The sequence below is a fragment of the Ursus arctos genome, unplaced genomic scaffold (genome assembly GCF_023065955.2).
Source record: "Ursus arctos isolate Adak ecotype North America unplaced genomic scaffold, UrsArc2.0 scaffold_8, whole genome shotgun sequence".
In the NCBI taxonomy this organism is placed as follows: domain Eukaryota; kingdom Metazoa; phylum Chordata; class Mammalia; order Carnivora; family Ursidae; genus Ursus; species Ursus arctos.
The window spans coordinates 35259292-35280098 of record NW_026623100.1 but is presented as its reverse complement, the minus strand read 5'-3'; positions in this window follow the sequence as shown (position 1 = coordinate 35280098).

Below are 20807 nucleotides of genomic sequence, written 5' to 3'. Positions count from 1 at the left end.
AGGAAAAAGAGGTCCGTGTGTCAAGGGAATATTGACATCTCAAACTAATGCTTCAATTGCTTATTTCATTCATATTTATTTCCTTCTTTATTCTCGAAAAAGTTTAATAGCCAGTAAGATTCAATTCCTATTGCTGAATTTATTGATCGCGGAATGGAGATACTGAAAGACACAGAAGTGGAAGCCTGCCTTCAAGGAGAAAAGAAGGGAATGAACATTTCCTATATGCCTACTATGTGCCAGGCACTCTCATTTACATTCCCAATCATTTTTCTCATTTAGTCCTCATTATTCTTTGAATTTAGGCATTACCCTTTTTTTAAGTTAAAGAGACAGCCTCTCTGAGGTTATCTTGGTGGAAACAGCATTAAAAATAATGTTTCCTTTTACTGCAAAGGACATGTTCTTTCTACTTTGTCATGTTGCTTTGATATAAATTCCTTGTAATCCGTTGTCCTTGAGAACACAAGAAAAATCCATACAAAGGAGGCTCTTGGTTTTCTTTTGACTGCAAGTAACAAAAACCCAACTCTAACCAGCTCAGGCAAAAACTGTAATGAATGACTGGTTCATGGACTCTAAAATAGGGCTGGACAGCCATTCTGGGGTGGCACTGGGGTGTGACTAGGCCTCCAGAACCCTGGAGCCCTCATGCATGTGACACATCCCTGTCTCTCCTGGGGTTTTGGGCCAGAATTCTGGCTCACGAGATGCCTGAAAGTATGACTTCCACCTCCACACTAGCACAGGACTGGCCGCTCTGCTCTGTCTCTCCTCCAAAGGGCAAAGACCCAGACGAAAGACTCTGATTGGCATTTTTGGTAAAAGGGGGAGCTGGCCCCCTACAAAGGGGAGACGGGTAGGCAAATTAAGTGTCAGTCCTGTGTGGTTGAGGGGATGGCTTGTGTGGAGAGCTCACAAATGCTTTAGACGGTGGTGGAATTCCTTGAAGAGACTCCGGAGAAGTCCACAGAGAACTTAGAACTTGCACTGGGCTTTAAGGGAGAAAGGGTTTGTATAGATATAAAGAGAAATTAAAATTAGGTGAAGCAGAGCCTTCCTGACAAGGAAGAATACCTAAGGAAACATACTGGTTGGCCCGTTCAAGAAACCCTTCAACCTGAGTACTTTGAGGACAGTAGTCACAGCTTTTTGACCAAAACAGATCTGTGAGTGACAGACAATGCCTGGGTCTAGCAGTACTTGACTGTATAGCCACAGGGACGAGAAGAACCATAGAGGCCATAAAACAGGTGGCTGGGACAAATGATCCACCCAAAGAAGTGCACACTCAGGTGCTAAGGTCTTCACCCAGGACCACCCCAGCCCACCATCACAGCCCATCAAAATCTGGAATGGGGTTCAGAGTTACGGTGACCCTGTTTTATGACTTGACACCCTCTCTAACAGGTCAACTACGGGCCCACGAGTACCAATCAGTTGGACTGCTGCACCCACTCTCAACATTCAGACCCCTCTGGGACGCCACCAGCATTGACCTCACTTCAGACTGACCCCACACTACCACTACAGAGTGATCCTAGAGACTCCCACCAGAAGAGGATCTGCAAACCCTGCACCCACCTGCCTCCTGACCCAACCACGCTCGCACCTGCTATCCATTGTATACCTCCTCCATTAGTCGTAGGAATCTCCATCTCTGGGAGATGGCTTGTTCAGCTGCTGCCTTTCAACACTGCAGCCACCATTTGTATTCTGGAGTCAACAGCTCAAAATCCTCCATGTTCACGTAGCCGCCTGTCTACTGCACAGACTGATGATCCTCAGACTGAGTGTATTAACAGGTCTAAGATACCGCCTTAACTTCTCCAGGCAAGCTGGCTGCGTCCCTAATGTTGTGGGCATCATGAGAACAACCCGCTGCTCCTCCATCTAGAACACTTTGGTTCTAACCTATCGTGTCCCTGCTTCTACCAGAATGCTGTCATCTCAGCAGATTGTAGCTTAGAAGAGTAATAGGTCACTCAGAGACCTCCTGAAAATCTGACTCCAAGAACTACCCACCTAAGTGAAGGTCTGTAGGCCTGCCACCTGGCTCTCTCAAGGTACCAGATGTCATCAGCCCTGTGGCCTTCTGGGCCCAGCAATTCCCAGTCACAGAAGTCGGTCCTGTCTTTCACTGATTCCTGTTCTGTCCAGTCTGCCAATAACCTGCAGCTTCCCTCCAGCCTACATGTGCACACACATGCACACACACCCCAGCCTCCTGCGTGAGTAGGTGCCTCCCAGCTCTGGCTACCTACAGAATGCAACCTAGGTGTGTCATCTAAGATGCACTGTTCTGTCAGCGTCTGGTTCTCCCCTGTCAGAGCCTAGAACTTGCCCTCTGCTAAGATAATCCAGGGAAATCCCACAGTATCTGCTGAAGGTGAGAGAATGGGCAGACTGCCCTCCTCCGGCGCTTTGAATGACCTGGACCCTCTCAAGTATGAGTCGCATATAACACAGGAAAACCAACCACAGAGAAAAACCTTACCCCTTAACCTATTTCTCTTTTTCTTTTTTTATCTCCCAGATTCTGATTTCCTAAGTTTTCTTCCTTTGCATTTTGTGATGTTTTCTGATACTCCTTATTGGAGGCTTTTTAAAAAAGGTTGGGTTTTTTGTTTTTTTGTTTTTAAGTAATCTCTACACCCAGCTTGAGGCTCGAACTTAAAACCCCAAGATCAAGAGTTGCAGGCTCCACCGACTGAGCCAACCAGGCACCCCTTGGATCTTATTTTAACCCTCCTTACCGACCTTCCTGCCTGTCTGCCTGCCCTCCCACCACTCAGCTCTGCAAGCTCCCTTCACATCTTTCTACCACCCCACCTGCCTCACCAAGGGAGCAGGATGCCTTGTTTTACAATAGTGCTTTAACATGCATAGGGATCACCCAGGGATCTAGTTAGAATGCATATTCCAATTCAGTTCTAGGGTGCGGTCCAAGATTCTGCATTTGTGTCATCAACCTGGATGCCGACAGTACAGGACTGCAGAGATGCAGCTGGACTCCAGGCTGCACTTTGAGTAGCAAGACCTAATGCCTGACTTGGTACTGGGACTCCCACCGCTCACTGCCACTAATGGAAGAGGGCAGTCCTGGAGGTCGGTGACACTAGCAATCAGTGGCGGCTGCTAGAGCACTAGCTAACATGCACCTAAGTGCTTCAAGGCAATGTGTTGTGTGAGCTGCTATATGGCACGCTCCCACGAGGTTGCTCCAACGGATAGGCACTAGTCTGCCTCCGAACGGGTTCCAGCTCGACAGTTACAGAAATATAAAGTCTGTAACCACACACACTCCCTGCGCGCTTTTTCTCCATTCTCCCCAGTACCACTTTTTCATTGATCTCTCCACACCATCTTAAGTTTCAGATTTTAAGCCCTGGGTTCAAACCCTGACTCCGCCACCAGCTATTAACTGGGCGACCTTGGGCGAGTTACTCAGCCCTACGATCCGGTGTCCTCATCCGGATGGTGTGCATACTAAATAAGATAGTGTGTGGGAAATCCTCATTAAATACTAGCCTATTGTTTGCACTTCTCTCTTCCTCTTCTACCGTTTTTTTCTAACAGCTTTGAGACTCGAACGTTGCTTTTTTGTTTGATGTAACAGAAAGGCTGGAAGTAAGTATGAAGGGGTGTGTGTGATGCTGGTATTCATTTTGTTCCTATCTTTCCCCCTTTTTTTTCAAATTTTCTATGACGAACAATATTACTTTGATAAGTTCGAAAAAGGCAAGGTTATACCCTTAAAAGAGTGGGCTTAAAGATGACTGCACACTCCACAGAAAGGTTCAAGAGAAAGAAAAAGACGCCCCGGAGCCGCAGGCGGGGGCTAGTCACGCGGCGGCCACCCCCTGCCCCCTCCCCCGCGAGATGACGTCAGGCACGTTCTCCTCCCGCCCGCCAGCCGCTTCCGGCCGGTTTGGCAGCTCTTTCTTCCACCAGGCGGCGCCACAGCACGTTCTGTTGCCGACGGCTTCTGCGCAGCCTCGCTGGCGCCCGGGACACGTCACCACCTTCGCGTCTTTTCTGGAGAGCGCGGGAAGGCGAGTGTGCAGGAGGGTGGTGACGACACTGGGGTTCCCCGCGTGGCCCTCGGGGGCGGGGCCGGGGACGTGGCGCGGGTGGGGAGGGAGAAGGGGGGAGGTGGCGCCGCGCGCCGGCTGACTGAGCCACGCCCGCCTCGTGACCCACTGTGAGGCCGGGCGGCTGGAAAGGTGCTGACGAGGCGGGCTGGACGGGGAGCGGCGCAGGGCCCGCCGCGGGGCCCTTCCGAGGTCGTTCTTCGGCCCTGGCCGCCCTCAGACGTGCCCCGGGTGTCCCGGGCGCCTTTAGACCCAACTTTGGGCTGGGCACCGACTTTCTGGCACCCTCCTACGGGCGGGTCCGAGCCCGCGCTGCGACCGGCGCGTCCTCGGGGCAGCGGAGTGGACTCGGGCACGTGGGGCCGGGCCGCACCCCAGCTACGGACCGCGCGGCTCTTTGGGGAAGGCGTAGCCGCTCCCTCCCCGCCGCGGCTCACGCTGTCCTCCTCCCCCGCCTCCTCGTATTGGCCAGCCCTAGTTCGGGCTGGTCCTGCCAGCGGGGCAGAGAGACGTGGGTTTGAATCCGGCCCCGCCGCTTACTGTTTTCGTTGAGCGAGTCATTCAGCTACCTCCGAATGTCGGTTTTGTCCTTTCTAAAATACAGATCCTACCATTCACTTAACGGATCTATTAGGCTGCCCCTGGCAAGGGTAGATGATGATCAGTCAAAATTTAAAAATTAGTTTCCACTTTTTGCCACCGGGTCTAGCATTAATCCCTGGGTGCTCTTGTAAGACTTTGTGTAGTTCCGTGTACCGGTTTTTAAGAGGCAGAGCTTCCCTTTTCTTAGTATGAGCTTCACAGCCTGCCCAGTGTGAACGTGGGGCCTAATCAGAATTTAGGGAGGGGTGGTTACTGGAATTTTGCCTGGGCCCTAGCCCCTCTGAAACTACTTAATGAGGAACCACAGGATTTCCTGCTGGAAGCCGTGTCTAGGGCCCACACTGCCTTGGGGCCCCCTTCAGTTGTCTTTCTCTTGTTGCCGTGCCTTCTCAGAATCTTTCATCTCATGTTACATTGCTGTGGCCAAGTCCTTTTTCCTGGGATGGCCTGATCCCTGGGGACATGCGAGCCTCCAGTAGCTTATACGAGGCTGGTCTGAGTAAACAGAAGGCAACACTATCTCTTGGAAGGAGGAAAACGAATGCTTCCCGAAGTGCTTATTTAGCATGTGTCACAGACTGTATTGGGTTTTTCACACAAGTTACCATCTCGTTTGATTTCCACAACCTGTCCTGTGAGCTAGGTGGAATTATCATCCCTTTATATAGAAGAGGAAAGTGTGGTTCAGCAGGTTAAATAACATGCCTCACAACTAACAGCAAGGATATGGTAGAGCCAGTGTGCTTGGAGACCATACTAAGGTTTGGTTGCATGGCCTGGCAAGAAAGAGGCAGTGCCTGGTCAGCCTTTCTCTAGGGTGTCTGATGCTCAGGACCATCCTAAAGGGTATGAGTGAAGACATATTACACTGTGGGCTTCACCTCCATGTCCCCACTCCCTGGCCACCCCTGCCATTTGTATGAAAGCGAAACCAGTTCAAGTGACAGATAAAGGGCAACATTTGTGGCTCCAAAAGGCAGAAAAGGGGCAGCTTCCCCCCCACTTTGCCTTAGTCATGGATGTGTTAATGGAAGGACTCCTGTATATCAGACTTGGGCCTTTTTTTAGCACTGTCTGGCAGGAGCCACCTCTCCTTGCACCTGCTACTTGTACAAACCATTGCTCATTTGCCAGTCAGCAACGCAAAAGGCAGAAATGTGGTGCCTGAAAATTTGGATCCAGTGTACCTCAGGGATGGCTGTGTTCTCTGTATTATGTTGTGAGAATGGAATCCCGTACCACTGCTGAGGCTATATGTGGAACTGCAAGAGACAAGAGAAAGGCAACAAAGGCAGAAGTCCCCTTTCCAGTTTCATTTTTTTTAAGTCTTGAACTTGGCTAGTGCAAAAGATTAAAAAATTCCCAGAATAAGGCAAGGTAATAGGACTCAGGTATTTTGGAGTAGGTCCTTAAAAAAAAAACCTTGGTTTTGAGCAAGGCAGGTAGTTTCTGCTCAAGAGAGCAGACAAGGCTACTTGACCCAGGGCCGCTTTGACTAGGCGGTATTTTTTTCTTCCTCTTTGCTGCCAAAGCAGTCCTTTCTGTCCTGACTCATAGACATTTTCTTGAAACCTATTAAGACAGGTGCTTATAGTCTAGTTGGAGAAATGTCTTCTGTTTTGCCTAATACAGCCTGCACACCTAAGTGACAGGAAATAAGTTTGCCTTTAGCCCAGTAAAATCAGATGGAATGGATAACTAGCTAACCAGGAAAGTAAACCTTGAAGTTGTAAATTTATTGCCTGAAAGTTTGAGGATACCCTGAACACTGATCAGATGACTCAGAGCAATCTCAGGAAGGGCGGGCTGAAAAGTGGTTGTAATTTAGGTTAAGTCTAATCAATTGTGTTATAAAGTATTTTGGATACCTGAACGCAAGGGGTTTAGCCATCCTTGGAAGCATAGCAGTAAGCCCCAGCACTAGAAGGGCAGGGCGGGTCTTGACTAAGGGAACTTGAGCTCCATGATTTCTTTGGTCAGACTGCTCTTGTAGCAGGGAAGAGAGGCCTTGCCCTAAAGGAGAGATGTGACTTCACGTTAGTTACTTTTGTTCTAAGTCCCACATTTTTAAAAAAGATTTTATTTATTTATTTGAGAAAGAGAGCAGAGCAGGGGAAGGGGCAGAAGGAGAAGCAGATTGCCTGATGATCAGGGAGCCCGATTTTGGGTCTCGATCTCAGGACCCTGGGATCATGACCCGAACTGAAGGCAGACACTTAACCGACTGAGCCATCCAGGTGCCCCCTAAGATCCACATTTACCAAGCAATTTTTAGACCATGGGGAAAGGTCAGCCAGTCGCCTCAATTAAAGCATTCCAGTCCCTTAGAATGTCTGCTATTCTTCTTGTGAATCCATCCACTGATGGGCATTTGGTTTATATGTCCCTTGGCTCTGTGTGAGCTTAGTTAATAGGTGTTTGAGAGATGGGTCCCCTTGCAATGGGCCACCCTGAAAGTATAAGACCCAGATCTGGGTTCTTGTTTTAGTTCTGCGAGTTAAGTACTCCCTTGTGGGGACCTGTGGGAAGAGGGTAGGAGGTGGGGGAGCAAGGGTCGGAAGCCAGCTTTGCCAAGGAAATACTACCCTTGTCTTAATTGTTGACCTTCCTGTTGCAGTCACCTCCAGGAAAATTATCAGCACAAGGTAGGAAGTGCTAAATTGTAGTTGAGTGTTAGAGGCATTGAGTGCCATGGATTTGGAGGAAGGTGAGATTACTGTGGGAGATTAAATGATGGTGTCCCAGGAAGGTCGATAAGACTTGCTAAGTGGATGTGACTTCAGCAGATGGAAGTATCAGAGGTGGAGAAGAAGTACCCACCGCCACTTTAGTGAAGTTCCCCTCCAGGCCTGATGTAAAATACGCAGTCATCTGATCCCTTAGCAGTTAAGCCGAAGGAAAAATGTCGTGGCAGGAGAGGGAGTGGTGGGCCTCAGAGAAAACAAATGAAAAATCAAGTGTTTGTTAACAATTTGTTTATTCAACATTTATTGATTACCATGTACCAGGCACCGAGCTGGGTCCTATGGATACGGAAATAAACAAACCAAACAGAAGCCCTACCTTCGAAAAGTTAATAGTCCAGTGAGGAGAGAGAGAGAGAAAGGCTATGAAAGGAAGGAAGGAAAGGAGAGGGAAGGAGGAAGGAAGGATGGTATAGTATGTTGGATGTGGTTTGTGAAAATTAAAACAAGGGATGGGGAGGTAGGAGGATATGCTGAGATGTTTTCCTACCAATTTTAAATGAATCATGTGCAAGTTAATATAGAGGTACAAGGGACACAGTCTTTGTTTTGTTTGTTTTTATTTTTTTAAAGATTTTATTTTCATTTGTCAGAGAGCACAAGCAGGGGGAGCATCAGGCGGAGGGAAAAGCAGGCTCCCTGCTGAGCAAGGGGTCTGATGCAGACAGGATCCCAGGACCCTGGGATCATGACCTGAGTCACCCAGGCATCCCTGGACACACAGTCTTTGATCATTTTCTGTGAGTTGGAAGCTGATCAGGTTGTGACCAAGGAGATAAAGTTTGTGAATATGACTCACTGCCTGGGAAGAAATAAGTCAAGATCTCTGAGTGGAGCATTTTCTTCTGAAAGCCAGAAAAGCCAGGTGTGATGACAGAGGAAAATGGAATTGTTTCCTAGACCCCTAAATTTAAAAACTATGGTTCTAAGGAAAGTGTTGGTAATAGAGCTAAGCAGGGAAGAGGAAAGAGCTAAAGAAGCACCTTCTCAGCTACTTTTCCTGCCCAGGGGGTGGAGACTGGAGAATGGGGAGGAGAGGAAGGCAGGCCTTGAGATGGGTGGCCACGTGGCTGTGGAATATGCTGAGACCACATGTGTTTCCTCAGAAGGTTCCCTGTTCACAGGTGCGGGTGTGAGTGAGAGTGAAACCTGCCCACCTTGTGCTCCACGGCACTATTTTTCTGAACCAAGAATTTCAGAACTATGAAGTTCATTGTACTGCTTGGTGCCAGGAATGAAATTGGAACTCAAAAATACTGGTGTTCTGAAGACAGACTAGAAGGAAGTAGAAGTTGTGGTTGACTCAAAGAAAGACAGTATGAGTACTAGTGTTAACAGGTAGTACCCACTGGAACAAGGCGATGTACAGCAGGTCCTCCAAAGTCTACGCCAACCTGCAAGACTTCAGAGTGTGTCGTCACCTACAGTCTCTTTGAAGCTGGGGAAATGGGGTGGAGGTGAGGCTGGTAGCTGAACTTGGCTCAGTAATTTACAATCCTGGTTTCACCTACCACTTTATGTGGTAAGGCTTGTACCCCAAGTCTGTCAAATCTTATAAATTTGATCCAAGGCTGTTTAGGACAGGGCCCTGTCTGCTCAGAATCTGTGCATGAGGCTTTCCTTGCATCAGTTCATGTCCCCATATTCTCCATGCTCTTCTTCCCTGGAAAACAAAACAAAAACCCCAAAAAGCTACCTCTCAGTAATTGGAATGGGTGATTTTCATACCTGTGTTTGAGTTCTCCTTGCAAGCTGACAGATTTCTGAGAGCCTCAAGGACACAATCTGGCAGTTTCGCATCTGTTGGTTATCTTATATTTTTCAGTGACGAAAACTGTTCCAAGCCAGGATGTCCTGACAGGAAACCTGAGTAATATAATACGCCTTCTTCTTGCTGATGTGTTCTGTGTGAATATATGGAAGCCACAATGGTGCAGTAGCTTCTTGCTGCTTTTTATAATCTGTGGTGCTCATTATCCTCAACCTGGTTGGGATTTTCCTCTGAGAATAAACTAATGCAGAGTGAATCTCGTGGTATCACTCTTGCTGATGCTGTACATGTGTAATAAGGAGCGGGCATGAAGTGCATGGGGCCTTCTGCTCCGCGTTCCTAGCAAATTTAACAATGCTCGATGGCAGTGTTCTGGCCCAGCATCCTCCAGGGGTATGTGGTATGGTTCTAGATTCCTGAATCCCTGCCAAGCTCAGCGAAAGAATGACTTGCTTTTAGATTCCCATTTGACTTCAGAACCTTTCATTGAATACATCTGGCATACATACATCTCAAATTTCCTGCACATTAGCAAAAGAATTCTAGCCAATGAAAGCTGGAAACTCAAAGCTATGACACTGTGATGACTAAATTAACACCCTGAAAGGTTAGTGAATCTTACGTGGATGACATTACCTAAAGTTTGACCTCTGGTTGTGATCTTTGCAATATAAAAGCTATTTCCCCAAAACGTTAAAAAAGGGAGAGGCAGGAGAAAGCCATTCCTATAAATCTTATTTCTGATACACACAGCTAACCATGAAAACGTCCACAACTCAATGATATAATTGATACCTTGCAAATGGATTTAAAGAACAAAACTAGGGACGCCTGGGTAGCGCAGTTGTTAAGTGTCTGCCTTCAGCTCAGGGCGTGATCCCGGTGCTCTGGGATCGAGCCCCACATCAGGCTCCTCCGCTAGGAGCCTGCTTCTTCCTCTCCCACTCCCCCTGCTTGTGTTCCCTCTCTCTCTGGCTGTCTCTCTGTGTCAAATAAATAAATAAAATCTTTTAAGAAAGAAAGGAAGGAACGAACGAACGAACAAAACTAATGAGTCCAGACACATTTACGAGCTGACGGTGTCCTAACAGGGTTGTTAGAGATGTGGCAGGAGCTGGGTCTCATGTTCGTTTCTGTCCCCAGCACAGGGCCTCAGATAGCCATGGATACATATTAGGTGTCGATTAACGGTCATGGAATTACTAAATGGAAATTTACTGGGGCTCTCTGCACTGTTAGACTCCACACACAAATAGACCTGCCCTGTGGGATCCTTAGCAAGAGCAGATACTTTATGAGGGCTGTCACTCGAGTTGATTGGCTAGACAAAGTGAAACCAAGGGATTGTGTTTTTAAACCAAATATATTTACTCTGCTAAATTTTACAACTGGAATGTTCTACTTTGGGTGGGGAGTTGTACAAAATGACCTCTAATTTGAGGTCTGTAGGTTTAGGAAAATACAGATTTTTTTAAGGCACTGAGATGAACCCAGCAGGGCGAGCTGGCAGGAAGTCAGACTGCAGTCCTTGCCTGTGAGGATGACACAGGCCAAAGGAGAGAAGGAAAACAAGGCCGCCAGAGCTACTAAAGCATTTTGCAAAGTTTTGCAGAGCTTTCCAGGTTTTTCTGGAAAAAGGAAGAAAAGAGAGTAAAGGGCAAGAAGAGGATTGGTTAACAGCTGGCTTCAGAAATGCTGACAAGTGGATTTGCCTACTGGTTTTATTTTTCTAAGTCAGGGATAAGGAAAGAGAGTGTGGTTGGCCTGGCGCTGCTTGCTGGCAGGGCAGTCTCCCCTGGGCTGTGTGCTGATGCTGTTGTTAGAGCCACTGGAGGAGTCCAGAGGCTGCCCTGCATGTCTCATTGAGAAGGAGATGTGGACTGCCCTCCAAGGCAGTCTGAGGGGTGCGGGAGGGTAGAAATGGCAGGAGCTTTGTTTTATGTGATTTTGCTTTTAAAATGTTTATATGTGTTTACTTTTTGAATAGGTAATTCATCTACATCACTCAAAACTAAAAAAATATAAAAAGATAGAATGAAAAGTCTCTGTCCTGTTCCCGTGCCCCACCTGCTCATTTCCCCCACCTCAAATAGATAAACCTGTAGTTAGGTTTTTGCTGATCCCTCTAATGTTGTTTTTATGTATATACAAGCTAGAACAAAGATATACTCCTGTTTATTCCATTTTAACTTTAATGGTACCGTGTTATACACATTTTCTGCACCTTGTTGGGGTCCCACCCCACTAACACTGTATTTTCGAAACATTTCTTTATCAGTAACATAGAGAGCATTGTCTTTTTTATTTTTATGGCTATACAGTTTTACAGGATATGGTTATGCTATAATTTAACTGGTTCCCACTGAGGGATATTTAGGTTATTTCAAATTACAAATTAGGGCATGGACTTTAAAGACAGATGTGCTTTCAAATCCCAGTCCTGATGTTAACTAGATGATTGACTTTGGGCCTCATTGCCTTATTTGTAAAATGGGAATTATTTTATATTTTTATTACCTGTCCCATACATTGCTGCAAAAGATTAAATAACATAATACATAATGAACTTGAGAGATAGTAGGTGTGCAGTAAAAACAATACATCTTGCATCTGGACATACTAGAACATATTCTTGAAAAAGAAGATATTTTGATTGTTCCTACTGAAATAGAGCAATCATATTCATTTAAATACATTTTTTTTAAAGAAGGAGTGCATGTTTGTTGTTTTTAAAAGTCCAGATAAGTAAAAATATAAATTGCTTATAATCTTATCACTCAGAAAATTACTGCTAACTTTTGATCTGTGTCTTTCTAGTCATTTCTCTAACCAAAGGTGCATCTAACGAATTCTCAATGGAATGGTACTATACGTGCTATTTTGTACCTGTCTTCTTTAGTTAACAGTGCATTGCAATCATCTCTTCATGTCCTAAAATATTTTTCCCATTGTTTTAAATGACTATATAATATTTTATCTTACCATGATATACAGATATACAGTAATTTATTAACAATTCTCTCTGGGTAGACATTTTTATACATAAATATTTAATTTTTCTGGAATTAATTTTGATACATTATATAAAGTAAGTAATCTAAATTTCCTTTTCACAAATGGTTAGCCCAACCTTCTTTATTGAGTAAGCCGTCTTTACCCTAGCAATTCAAATTACTATTTTATTTTTATTTATTTATTTTTAAAGATTTTATTCACTTATTTGAGAGAGCACAAGCAGGAGGAGGGACAGAGGGAGAGGGAGAAGCAGACTCCCCGCTGAGCAGGGTGCCTGACGTGGGGCTCGATCCCGGGACTCTGGGATCATGACCCGAGCCGAAGGCAGATGCTCAACTGATTGAGCCACCTATGCGCCCCTCGAATTACTATTTTAATCATATTCTAAATCTTTATAAATGTATAAGTAGATTTGATTTTAGACTTTATTCTGTGAACTGGCTTCTTTATACTTATATAGTATCACAATTTCATTAAAATACATTTAAATATGTAGTGGTACAAGTCCTTTTCATTACAGTTCTGTTTTTCAAGAATGTTTTGGCCTTTTTTTTTTTGTCTTAGCCATTCTTATGGTTTTTTTCTTTCATAATTTTAGAATAACTTTGTCAAATTCTAAAAAATGGAAGTGAAATGGAAAATTGAGTTGTATCTAATTTATACATCCATTTGGTGATGTATTAGTTTACTGTGTCTGCTGTAACAAATGACAGCTTAAATTTGATGGCTTAAAACAACAGAAATTTATTCTCTTACAGCTCCAGAGGCCAGAAATCTGAAATCGGTGTCACTTGGCTGAAATCCAAGTGTTGGTAGGGCCATGCTCAATCCGGAGGCTCTACAGGACATTCCATTAATTACCTCTTCTGGTGGCTGCCTAGCATCCTTGACTACTGGCTGCATCACTCCAGCTTCTATGGTCACATTATCCCCTCTTCTGTGTCTAATCTCCTCTGCCTCTCTGTTATAAAGGCACCTTTGATGGCATTTACAACTCACTCGGATATTCCAGGAAAGTCTCCTCATTTAAAAATCCTTAATTTAATTACTTCTACAAGGACCTTTTTTCCAAGTAAGGTAACATTTATACATCCCAGAGATTTAGACATGGATATCGTTTGGAGGGACCATTCTTCAGTTCACCACATGGAATAATTGACATCTTTATAATTGTGATTTATAATAAGAGATATATATATTTGGTCTTTATCCATTTCTAAAACCCTTGAAATTTCGTGTTAAGAGTGAAAAACAAACCCCTTTCAATGGCATTGGAGTTTGTGTTAATGAGGTGACTTTTGGAAAGCACCTAAGGATGAGAATTGGTTGCCAGGGACACCAACCATTTCGTTAGAGGTTTGGAGAGGGATTAGAGGTTGAATCAGTTGCCATGGCCAATGATATAATCAGTCATATCTATGTAATGAAGTCTCCATAAAAAAGGATAGGATTTGGAGAGCTTCCAGGTTAATTAACCAGAATGCCTCACTTATCAAGAGGGTGACATACCCTAAGCTCCAGACCCTTTTGGACCTTACCCTAAGTATCTCTTTATCTGGCTATTCATTCTTATCCTTTAATATCGTTTGTGATAAAGTGGTTATCTAGTAGGCAAACCGGTTTCCTGAGTTCTCTGACCCGTTCTAGCAAATTAATCGAACTGGAGGGAGGGTGTCCTGGGAACTTCCAATATCTAGCCTGTGGTTCAGAAGCACAGGTGACAACCTGGATTTGTGATTGGCATCTGAAGTGGGAGCAAGTCTTGTGGGACTGAACCCTTAAGCTGTGAGATCTGATGCTGTCTCCATGTGGATGATGTCAGAATTGAATTGAATTGTAGGAGGCCCAACCAATGGACATTGAGAATTAGAGAAGTGCTTGGTGGCGTTGGAAGCACACACATACACACACACACACACGAATAATACTTAGTTTTTCCATGCAAATCATAATGTTTGTCTAGTTATCCTTTTAGGCCTTTAGGTAAAGACCACATAGGATCTGCATGTTTCTCATATAAGGGCTTTTTTTACCGTTATATTTTCTTTTTCTTTTTTTATGAGATAATTGTTTTATTTTCTTATTTTTATTTATTTATTTATTTATTTATTTATTTATTTATTTATTTATTTATTTATTTTTAAAGATTTTATTTATTTATTTGACAGAGATAGAGACAGCCAGCGAGAGAGGGAACACAAGCAGGGGGAGTGGGAGAGGAAGAAGCAGGCTCACAGCGGAGGAGCCTGACGTGGGGCTGGATTCCATAACGCCGGGACCACGCCCTGAGCCGAAGGCAGACGCCCAACTGCTGTGCCACCCAGGTGTTCCGTTATTTTTATTTTTTTAAGATTTTATTTATTTATTAGAGAGAGCACGAGCAGGGGTGGGGGGCAGAGGGAGAGGGACAGGCAGACTCCCTACTGAGTGGAGGCCTGACGCAGGGCTCCAAGATCATGACCTGCACCAAAGTCAGATGCTTAACCAGCTAAGCCACTCAGGCAGCCCTACCATTATATTTTCTAACTGTATTATTAGCATGTGGAAAACCTATCATTTTGTGTATATTTATTGTGTAGCTATGTTGTAATTGTGATATATATATTATGAATGTGCCTATTAATTCTTGTATTTTTTTTTCAGAATATTTTCTTGTGTTTTTAGGTAAAGTAGCATACCATCTGTGGATATTGAAACTTTTGTCTTCTCTCAAATATCTAGAGCTCTCATTTCTTTTTCTTGTTTTTAGTAGTTAAAATTTCTAGAATGATTTATTTATTTATTTATTTATTTATTTATTTATTTATTTATTTTTAAGTAGGATGCCCAGCATGGAGCCCAACAATGTTTTAAAATAGTGAGCATTCGGGGCACCTGGGTGGCTCAGTTGGTAGAGCATGCGACTCTTGATCTCAGGCCAGAGGGGCCGGGGTGGCGGGGCAGGGTGTAAATTCAAGCCCCATGTTGGATGTAGAGATTACCTAAAAATAAAGTCTTGGGGCACCTGGGAGGGTCAGTCACGTTAAGTGTCTTTCTTCCACTCAGGTAATGATCTCAGGTTCCTGGGCTCCATGCTCAGCAGGGAGTCTGCTTCTCCCTCTTTCCCTCTGGCCCTCCTCCCCATTTGTGCGCGCAGTCTCTCTCTCTCTCTCTCAAGTAAATAAAATCTTTTTTAAAAAATAGAAAAAAAAAGGTCTTAAAAAATAAATGAGGGATGCCTGGGTGGCTTACTCCGTTAAGCATCTGCCTTTGGCTCAGGTCATGATCCAGGGTCCTGGGATTGAATCCCAAATTAGGCTCCTTGCTCAGCAGGGAGTCTGCTACTCCCTCTGCCTGCCGCTCCCCCTGCTGTGCTTTCTCTCTTAACCAATAAATAAAATATTTAAAATAAATTAATAAAGAGATAAATGAAATAGCATTCTTTCTTTGTTCTGGACTGGACTTCAACGGAGTAACTCTAGAATCACTCCATTAAGTATAATCAGACTATTGGTTTCCAAACTTTTATAACAAGAAATTATATGACTTTCTAACCATCAAAAAAGAGGTTTTCAGGGATGCCTGGGTGGCTCAGTTGGTTGAGCAATTGTCTTCCACTCAGGTCATGATCCCAGGGTCCTGGGATTGAGTCCCATGTCGGGCTCCTTGCTCAGCGGGGAGTCTGCTTCTCCCCCTCCCTCTGCTGCTCCCCCTGCTTGTGTTCTCTCTCTCTGACAAATAAATAAAAGTCTTAAAAAAAAAAAAAAGAAGAGGTTTTCAGACCCCCTGGGTGGCTCTGTCAGTTAAGCATCCGACTCTTGATTTCAGCTCAGGTCATGATCTCAGGGTCTAAGATCGAGCCTCACCTCAGGCTCTGTGCTCAGTGCAAAGTCAGCTTGAGATTCTCTCTCCGTCTCCCTCAGCCCCTCCTCCCCCTAAAAAAAAAAGAGGTTTTTCTATCAATTGGTTTGGATTCTACATTTGATACTAGATCAGAGCTTAAAAAAAATAAAAAAGCAATTAATTCATTCTTTCCTGCTTTATTTTGCCCTGTCTACTGCCCTGATACTTTTAGGGCTTAGAACCAAGCAAGAGAGGTCCCTACTCTGGAACCTATACTTTACGGGGCTCCACATGTCACAAACACATAAAATAATAATTCTCAGCAGGTGTCACTTAGTTTTCTCTTGCTGTTGTAACCATAAATTTAGTGGCCTAAAAGAACACCAATGTATTATCTTACAGTTCTGGAGGTCATAAGTCCTAAAATCAAGGTGTCAGCAGGTCTGCATTCCTCCTGGAAGCCCTAGGGCAGAATCTGCTTCCTTGTCTTTTCTAGCTTCTAGAGGCCACTTGTAATCCTTAGCTTACGGCCCATCCTCCACCTTCAAATCCAGTGATGTAGCACCGTCCAATCACTTTCTTTTCTGCCCTCCAACCTTCTTGCCTTCCCTCTTAGGATCCTTGTGGTTACATTGGGTCCACACAGATATTCTCCCCAGTTAAAGATCCTTAATCCCACCTGCAAAGTCACTTTTGCAGGTAACATATTCACGGGTCCTGGGGATTAGAATATGGCCATCTGTGGGGGGCTATTTTCAGCATAGGATACCAGAGTTAAATTCTTGCAAAATAAAGTATGGCTTCCCATTAGTGTAGAACATTAAATTTCTTTGTGTTTTACTTTGTGATTTCAGAGGTACTCGTGAATTAGTGAATATTCACAGCATTTCACATAACAGCTGAGGAAATGGCCTTTTTCAATATTAAAAGACTCATTTTTTTTAAGGATTTTATTTATTCATTTATTTGTCAGAGAGAGAGAGCACAAGCAGGGGGAGCAGCAGGCAGAGGAGGAAGCAGGCTCCCCATTGAGCAAGGAGTCTGATGCAGGACTTGATCCCAGGACCCTGGGATCATGACCTGAGCCAAAGGCAGAGGCTTAACGGACTGAGCCACCCAGGCGCCCTAAGACTCGTATTATTCTTAAATTTACATATCTGCAACATGCATGATTTTTTGTAAATTAGAAATATATTGAACCCTAGAATTATAAACTGTTCTGATTTTATAGAAATATGTCATTATGTTTAAGCTTTTAAAAAACTAAATTTTGGATTTATTTAAATGTTTTATAATTCGGCCATCAAAAAAATGAAATATTGCCATTCGCAACGACATGGATGGAACTGGAGGGTATTACGCTAAGCGAAATAAGTCAGCCAGAGAAAGACAATTATCATATGATCTCACTCATACGTGGAATTTAAGAAACAAAACAGAGGATCATAGGGGAAGAGAGGAAAAAATAAAACAAGACGAAATCAGAGAGAGAGACAAACCATAAGAGACTTAATCATAGGGAGCACACTGAGGGTTGCTGGAGGGGTGGTGGGTGGGGGATGGGGTAACTGGGTGATGGACATTAAGGACGGCATGTGATGTAATGAGCACTGGGTGTTATAGAAGACTGATGAATCACTGACCTCTACCTCTGAAACTAATAATATATGTTAATTAATTGAATTTAAACTTTAAAAAATTCAAAAAAAAAGAAAAGGAAGAAATTAATGTTTTATATTCATTAATATTTATATTTTGCCTTTTAATTTTAGTAGATATTTTTTAATTTTTATTTATTTATTTTAATAATAATCTTTTATTATGTTATGTCACCATACAGTATATCCTTAGTTTTTGATATAATGTTCCATGATTCATTATTCGTGTATAACACTCAGTGCACCATGCAATACGTGCCCTCCTTAATACCCATCACCGGCCTCTCCCAATCCCCCAGCCCCTTCCCCTCTGAAGCCCTCAGTTTGTTTCCCAGAGTAATTTTTATTTTTTTAAAGTAATCTTTATGCCCAACGTGGGGCTCAAACTCACAACCCTGAGATGGAGTCACATGCTCTTTAGTAGATACTTTTAAATGTCTTAGAAGAAATATGATTTGTGAAAACATGAAAATAACTTTAATTTTTTGATGGTTTACATTTACTCTACATTCTTATGAGTTATTCAAATTTTATATACTTCAAGCACAATCACATTTTAATTTTTAATCCTTAGGTCAGTGCTATGCAATAGAAATTGATGCAAGCTACATATATAATTTTAAATGTTCTGTAGTAGCTCTATCTTATAAGGAATATGGAATAGGTAAAATTAATTTTAGTAATATTTTTTAAGTCAATGTATCCAAAATATTATTTCATTTTGTAATCAATACAAAAATTATTAATGATTATTTTTGTAGTGAGTCTTCAAAACCCATGTATATTTTACCACATCATTAGAGATTTTGCCAAATGAATACAAGAAAAATAATTTAGTGGCAGTATGATAATTTAAGAATTATGTGTGTCTTTATTACTCATTATATATTATGTGTCTATCAGCAGTGCATGCTGACATAATGTAAAAGTGATTAAATTCAGTCAACTTTGGTATTTTTTCCAAACTTTCAGCCATATAAAAACCATAGTTTCACTCACATTTTGCAATTTTGTTGTTACGAAAGTATGTGGCATATGATATATGGGCCTCCATTTGGACTCTTTTCTCAAGCCCTGAAAATGCTGAGGGTGGGCCTGATTACTTTCTCTCCATCGTAGACCAGGTACAATTGGAGGGGGAATCTTTAGACAACATAGAAGCAGCCCTCCTTGATAGCATTCATCACTGTGCTTTCTTACTCTTGAATATCTTCCCACACTCCCTCTATGACTCCCCTCAACCTTTTCCGTTTCAATGAATTAAGTATTATTCACTAAATAATGTGGGTTATTTTTGCTATCTATAAGGAGTTTCACACATATATGTGATGTACAGTAAACCCTGTGAGGTAGGAAATAGATAAGGAAGCAGGCTGAGAAAGCTTATGTGAGGCAACCAAAGTTTGACCGTACCCAGGGCTTCTCATTCTAACTTCTTGCTCTTTCAGCTTCATTTTGTTGTTACTGTATATAAGGCTCTGTGCTAGGCTCTGGGAGATTTCAGCCATGGGACGGAAATCAAGTCTCCTTGCCTTCAAGTTTACAATTCACTAGGAGAGGTAAGACAAAACAAAGTAAGTGAGAGAGGTACACATCAAGGGCTGTGGTTCTTTAGAGAAGAATTATTTGGGAGAAGAGAAGGCTTTGTGGAATAGGAAAGATTTGGGTTGGGCTTTGATGTGGGCTGGGAGAAATAGGAGTTAGAGAAGCATGCTAGGTGGAACAAATAGCATGAGCAAAGGAGGAGAATATAGTGGTGCCCTGTGGCTAAAACTCAGGGTCTGTGTTCAGGAAAAAGAGAAAATGTGGGAAAGGACAGGGCTGTTTTGATGAGGTCTTCCATGTCAGGTTAGGGATTCTGCATTTTATTCTGGTGACAGTGATGAACCCCTGAAGACTTTCAGGCAAGAAAATGGCACGTTGGGAGCTCTGCATTAAAAAGAGGAAAAGTTAGACCAAAGAAACCAGGTAGGAGGCTGTTCAGCAGTCTAGGAGACACTCAGCCAGGGAGGTGGTGGGAATGGAAATGAAGACACATCTGTGGGACGCAGCACGACCGTAGAATCTATAGAAGTTGACTATTGATTGTCAATGCAGGGGCAGGGGCATGGGCGAGGAGTCAAACACACCAAACTTTTTATCCTGGATACGTGGGAAAAGAGTGTTTCTGTTGACGTAAGCATTGAAGTCAGGAGGATAAGGTGGTCAGGAGGAGGAGTGAGGCAGGATGGGGTGAGGGTGATGGGAAGTTGATGAATTGGTTTTTTGGACCTTTCTGAGTTACTAGTGGGCCATCACTGTAGAGATAACTGGTCAGCTGTTGGAAAATCAGTTCTAGAGGTTAGGAGCAAGTTTTAAACTGGAGTAGGACTTAAGGGAGTTTTGCAGTGTGTTGGTATTAGAGTTATGGGAGGGGAGGACATGCAGGAGAAAGGAAAAGGACCAAAGGAAAAAGCCTCCTTGGGAAATGTCATCTGTGAGAACTGAGAGGAAGAAAAGGGGGAAGTGAGGGAGATCCTTCGTGAGTGACAAACCTGAAGGCAGAGACTAGCTGTCCCACAGGGTCCCCTGCATCCATTACTATGCCTGGCATACAGCAGACACTTAATGAATGTTTGCTGATTGAGTGAACAAATGAATGAATCAGAAGAGAGATAGTATATTAAAAGGGGGGGGGGACAAAGAGGATTTTCAGATTTTCAGAAGAATATGGTTAATAATATAAATGCTGCTGACAGGAAAATGGCCTCCACTTTCTCACTCTTCTTTTTCACAAGCTCAAGTGGTCATAGGATCATGGTCCTGGTTTGGGCAGAGGGTGACCACAACCACCAAACAGAAGGGAACTCTCCCAGGGAAGAGATAGGCTCTAAAGACACTGAGGTGGCTGCTGTTGGAAAGGACACCAAATTAGCTGGCCTGGTGCTCTCCCGCCCTGCTCCAGCCCTCTTCTGTCGGCTCATGTAGTTACCAGTGTTTGGGTGCTGGGCCCTTCCCTCTGACTTAGTAAAGAACTATTTCTCATCCTTTGCCTGACTAAGGTGAAAGACCTGTGTTGGTTGGTTCCTTTTCATTCTTGTTTTTTTTTTTTTTTTTTTTT